The sequence below is a fragment of the Procambarus clarkii genome, chromosome 33 (genome assembly GCF_040958095.1).
Source record: "Procambarus clarkii isolate CNS0578487 chromosome 33, FALCON_Pclarkii_2.0, whole genome shotgun sequence".
Classification (NCBI taxonomy): Eukaryota; Metazoa; Arthropoda; class Malacostraca; order Decapoda; family Cambaridae; genus Procambarus; species Procambarus clarkii.
Genome location: NC_091182.1, coordinates 11,184,536 through 11,192,183, shown reverse-complemented (window position 1 = coordinate 11,192,183; position 7,648 = coordinate 11,184,536).

Sequence of the window (7,648 nt, the reverse complement as noted above, 5' to 3'; positions counted from 1 at the left end):
GAGGGAACAAAGTTAAAATACGAGCAGAGAGAGAAAGGGGGTGAAGAGAACACAGACCCCCACCCCGTGTTACAGGGGATCGAACCCGGAACTTCAGGACTACGAATCCGAAACGCTGTTCTCTCAGCTGTCAGGTTGGAACGAGCTTAGCTACAGTACTATACAGGAGCAAGACGGCCTGCAATCATAACTCTCACTATTCCCCATTTTCTATATCTCTCCTTTGTAGTAATGTGGAATGTACCTTCCAGTTAAAAAATTTGGACTGGACGGTAGAGCGACAGTCTCGCTTCCTGCTGGTCGTCGTTCAATCCCTCGACCGTCCCCAACTGGTTGGGCCCCATTCCTCCTACTCCTCCATCCCATCCCAAATCCTTATCCTGACCCCCTTCCCTGTGCTATATAGTCGTAATGGCTTGGGATTATCTTTATGCCATAATTCAGGCAATGAGTCACAATAACGTGGCTGAAGTATGTTGACCACCCCACTGTAGTAGTTGAAGGGACGACGACGTTTCGGTCCGTCCTGGACCATTCTCAAGTCGATTGTGATGAGGACAGGTAGGGACAGGCAATAAATAGGCAAGAGAGAGCTGAGGAGGAAAGTAAGTTGTAGGGGATAGTAGTAATAATGAGAACTGCAGAAGGCCAATTGGCCCATACGAGGCAGCTCCTATTATAACCACCGAAGGATATAGTAATAGGAATAAGAAGAGGATAGCAAGGGAGCGTAGGAGAAGACAATGCACAGAAAAAGGGAGAAGAGAGAAAGAAAAGGAAAGAGAAAAAGAAAGATAAATGGAAGGGGGTAAGCTTATGTTAAGTCACGTTTGTTAGAAAGATTAGAGCATTTGAGTATATACTGTGAAAGGGAAGAGTCCACAGCAACAAAGCCAGGACTCAAGTTCATGTTGGGTACATTGTGTATAAGAGCCGATTCTACAAGACGGCGTCTGTGTAGAGTAGAGGCAGGAAAGATTATTTTGGAGGAAGACCAATCAATGGGATGATTAGAATCCCTCACATGGCAGAAGAGAGCATTGTTAGTGTCTGCAGACTTAACACTTCTCTTGTGTTCTTTAAGTCTGTCATTCAGTGTACGGCCAGTTTCGCCAAAGTATTGGAGAGGACAAGAAGAACAGGAAATAGAGTAGACACCAGCATCATTAGAAGCAGGAGGAGCAGTGTGAACTAGATTACTACGAAGTGTGTTAGTTTGTCGAAAGGCGAGTTTAATGTCAAGAGGACGAAAGGTATTGGTAAAAGTTTTGAGTTCAGATATGAAGGGAAGGCATAGTACAGTGCTACTAGTGTTGGAAGCAGGTTTAGGATGAAAGAAATTTCGTTTAGCTTGAGAGTAGGCACAGTTAATGAAATGCAAAGGATAACCAAGGCGAGAGAATGATTTGTAGATAAAGGCAATTTCAGAATCAAGAAACTGAGGGTCGCTGATGCGTAGAGCGCGGAGGAAGAGAGAGACGAGGACACTTTTCTTAACAGAAGGAGGATGGTAGGAAAAGAAGTGAATGTACATGCCACTATGCATGGGTTTACGGTAGACAGAGAAAGAGAACCCAGACACAGAGCTGTGAACATGAACATCAAGAAAAGGAAGGAGGGAATTAGATTCCCACTCAACTTTGAAATGGATAGAAGGAGCCAGATTGTTAAGAGAGGCGAGGAAAGGCTGGAAAAGATTAAGGTCATGAGGCCATAAAGCAAAAATGTCATCAACATAGCGAAGCCAGAGAGAGGGACGAGTATCAATAGAAGGAAGAAGAACAGTTTCGAAGTATTCCATGTAGAAATTAGCAAGAACAGGGGAGAGAGGGGAACCCATAGCGACACCGAAAGTTTGAGTGTAATATTTACCGTTGAAAGAGAAAGAGTTAGATTCAACACAGAGTCTAATGAGATCGAGGAAAGCGTCAGTGGGAAGTGGGAGAGGAAGGAGGCCCTCTGACGCCTTCTGTCTAAGGAAAGAGAGAACGTCATCGAGCGGAACATTAGTGAACAGAGAGTCGACATCAAGACTAAGCATTTTACAAGAGGGTTGCAGGCGCAGTCTTTCTATGAAGTCCTGAGAGTGACGAGGGTGGGCAGGGGAAAAAGTGCCAAGGTAAGGTGTCAGGGTTTTAGCGAGCCAGGAGGCAAGAAATTGCGTACTAAGTTGAATTATTCAATCGAAGCAAGAGACATTAAGTCAGCTTATAGAGTGGGTATCAAATCATCTGGTACAAACAACAGAAAGATAAGGGTGAAGTTAGATAGCTGCTCCCGCAAGTCAGACCTTATCACTACTGCAGTCGCTATGAAATCCAATGTTTATGTGAACGAATGTCTTACCAGATTCAGACAAAATCTCTTATTTAAACTACGTGGAATTTGCAATAGATCCACTGCTATTAAACATTGTTTTGTGCGCGATGGTAAAATAATAGCTAGGAAGACTGACTCTGGAAAAACTTATGTCATAACCACTGAAGCACACCTCACTTCTTTCCTGGATGACTGTGGGATATCAGCTGAATAACCAGAACATAATTTGTAGTCTCACATACAACCAAAGTGTACTTAAGCTCTGCCTTTCCTTTCCAAAGGTGTTTATTTTTATTTTTATTTTATTTTTTTTTTGTTTGTCATCTTTGCCTGTTTTATACTCTTAATTATTTGTTCTTAGTTAATCCCCTTGTCACTAAACCTAGGGCTTTTTATTACCCTGTTAATTAACCATTACTAAGCTAATTATCTTCAAGATCATTTTTTTTTTATGAATATCATTTGTCTTATTATTTTTTATTTTACATTTATATTGTCAGTCTCTACTGATTTTTTGTTTTTTTATTTTATGTAACTTCTGTGTCCTCCCTGGCTATCTATTGGATCTTTATTTTACTTCTAAATTGTTACTATTTTATTGTATTTGCTTTTATTCTTGTGTTTTGCTTTATCGTGTATCTTGTATCGTGATCCCTCTGCATCCCTATGCACACTGATATTGATCCTGATCAAAATCTTCTGTCTCATATCTACACCAACCAGCACATTGATCATCATTATTGCAAGTATTTCACAGCACACCAGGCTAAAAACAAACTTCAAAATAGCACCTGTCTATCAGTTTATAACCAAAATGTTAGATCACTTGGTAAACATTTTGACGATTTAAATGCATTACTCACAGCAATAGGTACTAACTTAGCGTTCATTATTTTAACAGAAACTTGGCTAAATAAAGACTATACCCAACTCTACAACTTAGCTGGTTATAAAGCCATTCATAACTGTAGGCCTAATAAAAAAGGTGGTGGCACAGCTATATATTACCGAGATACATTTATCTGCAACAGTGTTATTAGTGACAGAGATGACTACTGTGAATATACTTTTGCTCCAATGATGCAATCATTAGTCTTCTTGACATTATCTACTCAGTCCTTGACAAAAATGAGTTTCCGATTGGACTCTTCATTGACCTAAGAAAAGCCTTTGATACTGTTAATCACAACTACCTCTTACTTAAACTCCAGCATTATGGAATCCGAGGCCTTGCCCTTGACTACATCCGATCCTATCTTAGTGACAGACACCAATATGTAACCATCAATGATACAACTTCTTCCACTCTACCAATTTCCGTTGGAGTGCCACAGGGCAGCATCTTAGGACCTCTTCTATTTCTTATATATATAAACGATCTGCCTAATGTCTCTAATATTCTCAAACCTATATTGTTTGCTGACGATACTACCCTTATCTACTCAAACCTCAACCCACATACACTAAATAATGTTGTGAATAATGAATTAAAAAAAGTCCACTTATGGATGTCAACGAACAAACTAACATTAAACATCGAAAAGACTTACTACATCTTATTTGGAAGCAAATCATCAAATGCAATTCAGCTACAGATAGACAACATTAACATCAGTAATAAAAATGATGGCAAGTTTCTTGGCCTATTCCTAGACAAGAGACTCAACTTCAGCACCCACATTCAACACATAACTAAGAAAGTCTCTAAGACAGTTGGTATACTCTCCAAAATCAGATATTATGTTCCTAACTCTGCTCTCCTCTCACTATATTATGCACTAATCTACCCCTATCTTAATTATGGTATCTGTGCATGGGGGTCTACCACTGCAAACCACCTTAAGCCCATCATCACACAGCAAAAATCTGCTATCAGAATAATAACTAACTCTGCTTTCAGACAACACTCAGCTCCCTTGTTTAAATCCCTAAACTTGCTAAATATTAACTCCCTCCACACATTCTCTTGTGTCAACTACATTTACAAAACCCTGTTCTTAAATGCAAACCATGCTCTGAAACTCTCCCTGGACAGATGTAATAGGACCCATTATCATCACACCAGAAATAAATATCTCTTTGATATCCCCAGGGTCAAACTTAATCTGCGTAAACACTCTATGCAAATTAAGGGACCTAGTCTATGGAACTCACTCCCTAGTGAATTGAAAAACTGTAAAACTTTTGCCTTATTTAAAAGCAAAACCAAAAAGTACCTAACCTCATCTATTTAGTTTCCTACACTGAGCTTTAAATTTGCTCTGTACCTAGTGTTACCCAATCTCCTAATTTTTATGTAATATCAAACAACCTTATCATTGTGTTCATTGCTGTCTTCTTTTATGTGCTAGCCATATGCTGTATTGTGACTACCAATTTTTGTCAACTACCATTCAAGCTGTCATTGCAATCAATCTTATATTGTTTCTGCTGTATTGTGCCTACCAATTTGTTGTCAACTACCATTTTAAGCTGTCATTGCAATCAATCTTAGCTACCTATGTGCTTTAATATACTGTACCTACAATTTTCTCTCATCTTCTTTTTTTTTTCATTCCATGTAATCTGTTATCATTTTTTTTGTCTATAAATTTTGCAAGTATTTACCTCCTTAAAATTTTCTTAGATTAAGGACCTGCCCGAAACGCTGCGCGTGCTAGTGGCTTTACAAGACTGTAATTACCATATTTGTATCCTCACATTCCTTATGTACATTCTTGTATATGCATAAATAAATAAATAAATAAATAAATAAATAAATAAAGAGGATAGCTGACAGAGCCCCGTGAAGAAATGATAGGACGAAGAGGAACACCAGGTTTATGAGTCTTAGGAAGACCATAGAAATATGGAAGAGAAGGGCAGATGACACGGAAACGTTTAATGAGATCAAAGTCAGGAGGGCAAAGACTAGAGAGCTGTCTTAGTTTGCGGTTAAAGGGAGTTTTGAGGCGATCCAAAGGGTTAGAAGTCAGGGGAGCATAAGTGCGAGAATCAGAGAGCAAGACGTCTGCTTTTCGGAGGCAGTCCTCACGGTCAAGGACAACCACCGAATTGCCTTTGTCGGAAGGAAGGATAAGAATAGAGTTGTTAGATTTTAGGGAGGCAAGGGCAAGCTGGAAGCGACGAGGGAGGTGGTTATTTTTAGAAAACAAGCTGTCAAGAACGGGGATAAGGGCCCCTCTAAAGGCAGACAGGTCCGAAAGAGTACTAGAGTTAGAATTGACAAACCTGTCAAAGGAACTAATGAGATCAATGCCACAGCGTGGGCCAGGGGAAGTAGCAAAAGACAGACCAAGACCAAGAAGTTCTTGCTGGTGCTTCGAAAGAGAGTAGGACGAAAGGTTGGTAACACAGTCAGAGAGAGAGTATTTGGCCCAAGGACTGTTGGAGATCAGGCGTTGAAGTTTGTTGTGTAGTGTGGAGGAGTGGTGGGAAGAGGAGACGTGAGCAGTGTCAAATGCAATTGGAAAAATGATATTGCATAGATCACTGGGAAGAGAAGAGGACAGAAAGCGTTGCTGTTGACGAACAGCAAGAAAAGCCTCGTCAACTTGCAAGGAGGTGGCATGAATAAGTTCTTGAAGAAGAAGGCGGACATGTTCAGGAAAAGGAGATCCCGAAGTGTTGAACTGGAGAAAGTGAGATAAAGAAAGAGGGAGAACTTGCTCAGCAAGACAGTCTTTAAGAAACCTGAGCTGGTTCTTTCGACGCTTGGTGGCAAGAAGGGAAGATTCAAAGGTGCGAAAAGGCCGTTTGAAGGAAGGTAGAGCATCGAAGAAATTAAACAGAGTAAGACGCGTACGTGTGGTATCCATATGCAGGCGATGAGTCACAATAACGTGGCTGAAGTATGTTGACCAGACCACACACTAGAAGTTGAAGGGACGACGACGTTTCGGTCCGTCCTGGACCATTCTCAAGTCGATTGTGATGAGGACAGGTAGGGACAGGCAATAAATAGGCAAGAGAGAGCTGAGGAGGAAAGTAAGTTGTAGGGGATAGTAGTAATAATGAGAACTGCAGAAGGCCAATTGGCCCATACGAGGCAGCTCCTATTATAACCACCGAAGGATATAGTAATAGGAATAAGAAGAGGATAGCAAGGGAGCGTAGGAGAAGACAATGCACAGAAAAAGGGAGAAGAGAGAAAGAAAAGGAAAGAGAAAAAGAAAGATAAATGGAAGGGGTAAGCTTATGTTAAGTCACGTTTGTTAGAAAGATTAGAGCATTTGAGTATATACTGTGAAAGGGAAAGTTTTTTTGAGTATATACTGTGAAAGGTCAGGAAAGTTTTTCCTGACCTTTATGCCATAATCTTACATATTCTCTTTCTCCTTTCTTTAGCTTCCAATCTCTTCGTTACATTTCTCATCTTTGCCTTCCTCTATCCCACGTTTTCTTTTTCGTTTCTTGTCCTCCTTTCACCCCCTTTTCACCACACCCCCCTTCCCTTTTTTCTTCACTTTTCTGTCTCTCTTTCTCTCTCTTTCCCCCCCCCCCCGCTCTCGTTCCTCGGGGCAGATATGATGCGACTTCGTAATTGGATAGTACAGCTGTCACCCCAAACTACACCCCACTCAAATCCTGACCCTCGTATCCACAGCCTCCTCCCCCCCCCCTACCACTTGGGCTGGACGGTAGAGCGACGGTCTCGCGTCATGCAGGTCGGCGTTCAATCTCTCGACTGTCCATAAGTGGTTGGGCACCATTCCTACCCCCTGTCCCATCCCAAATCCTTTTCCTGACCCCTTCTAAGTATTATATAGTCATAATGGCTTGGCGCATTCGCCTGATAGTTCCCTTCCCCACCTTTCCCATGTTCTTAATGACTGTCAAGCAATCACTTACCACCCCCCCCCCTCAATCCCCACCCCCCATTTTCCCATTCTCTTATTACTAAGTTCTTAACCGAGGCCCGGGCACAACTGCACTTCTACAATGCTCTGTCTACCCCTGTCTACCTCTATCTACTCTCTCTCTACCATCCTCCAGTCCTCTCCAAGGAAAATAAGCAGCATTTACAGTCACTCAAAAAAAAGGCACTGAAAAACATATTTTAAACATTGTATGTAACCACGTGACCAGACACTCCAGGAGCTCCGTCAGACCCTGAACACACAACATGTGTGTGTGTTCAATGTGAACATAGTCCACATTGAACACAAGACTACAAGTTCAACCTCGCTACGGTGTTCACCTCGCTCAAGATGATAGAAGATCCAATGCTAGGTAGATTTTACTCCAAGATAAGAAGCCTCACCTTGTCAGCTATAGCCGGGGCCCAAGAGCTCTACCAAAATACACAATTCAAAATAAAAAAAAATAT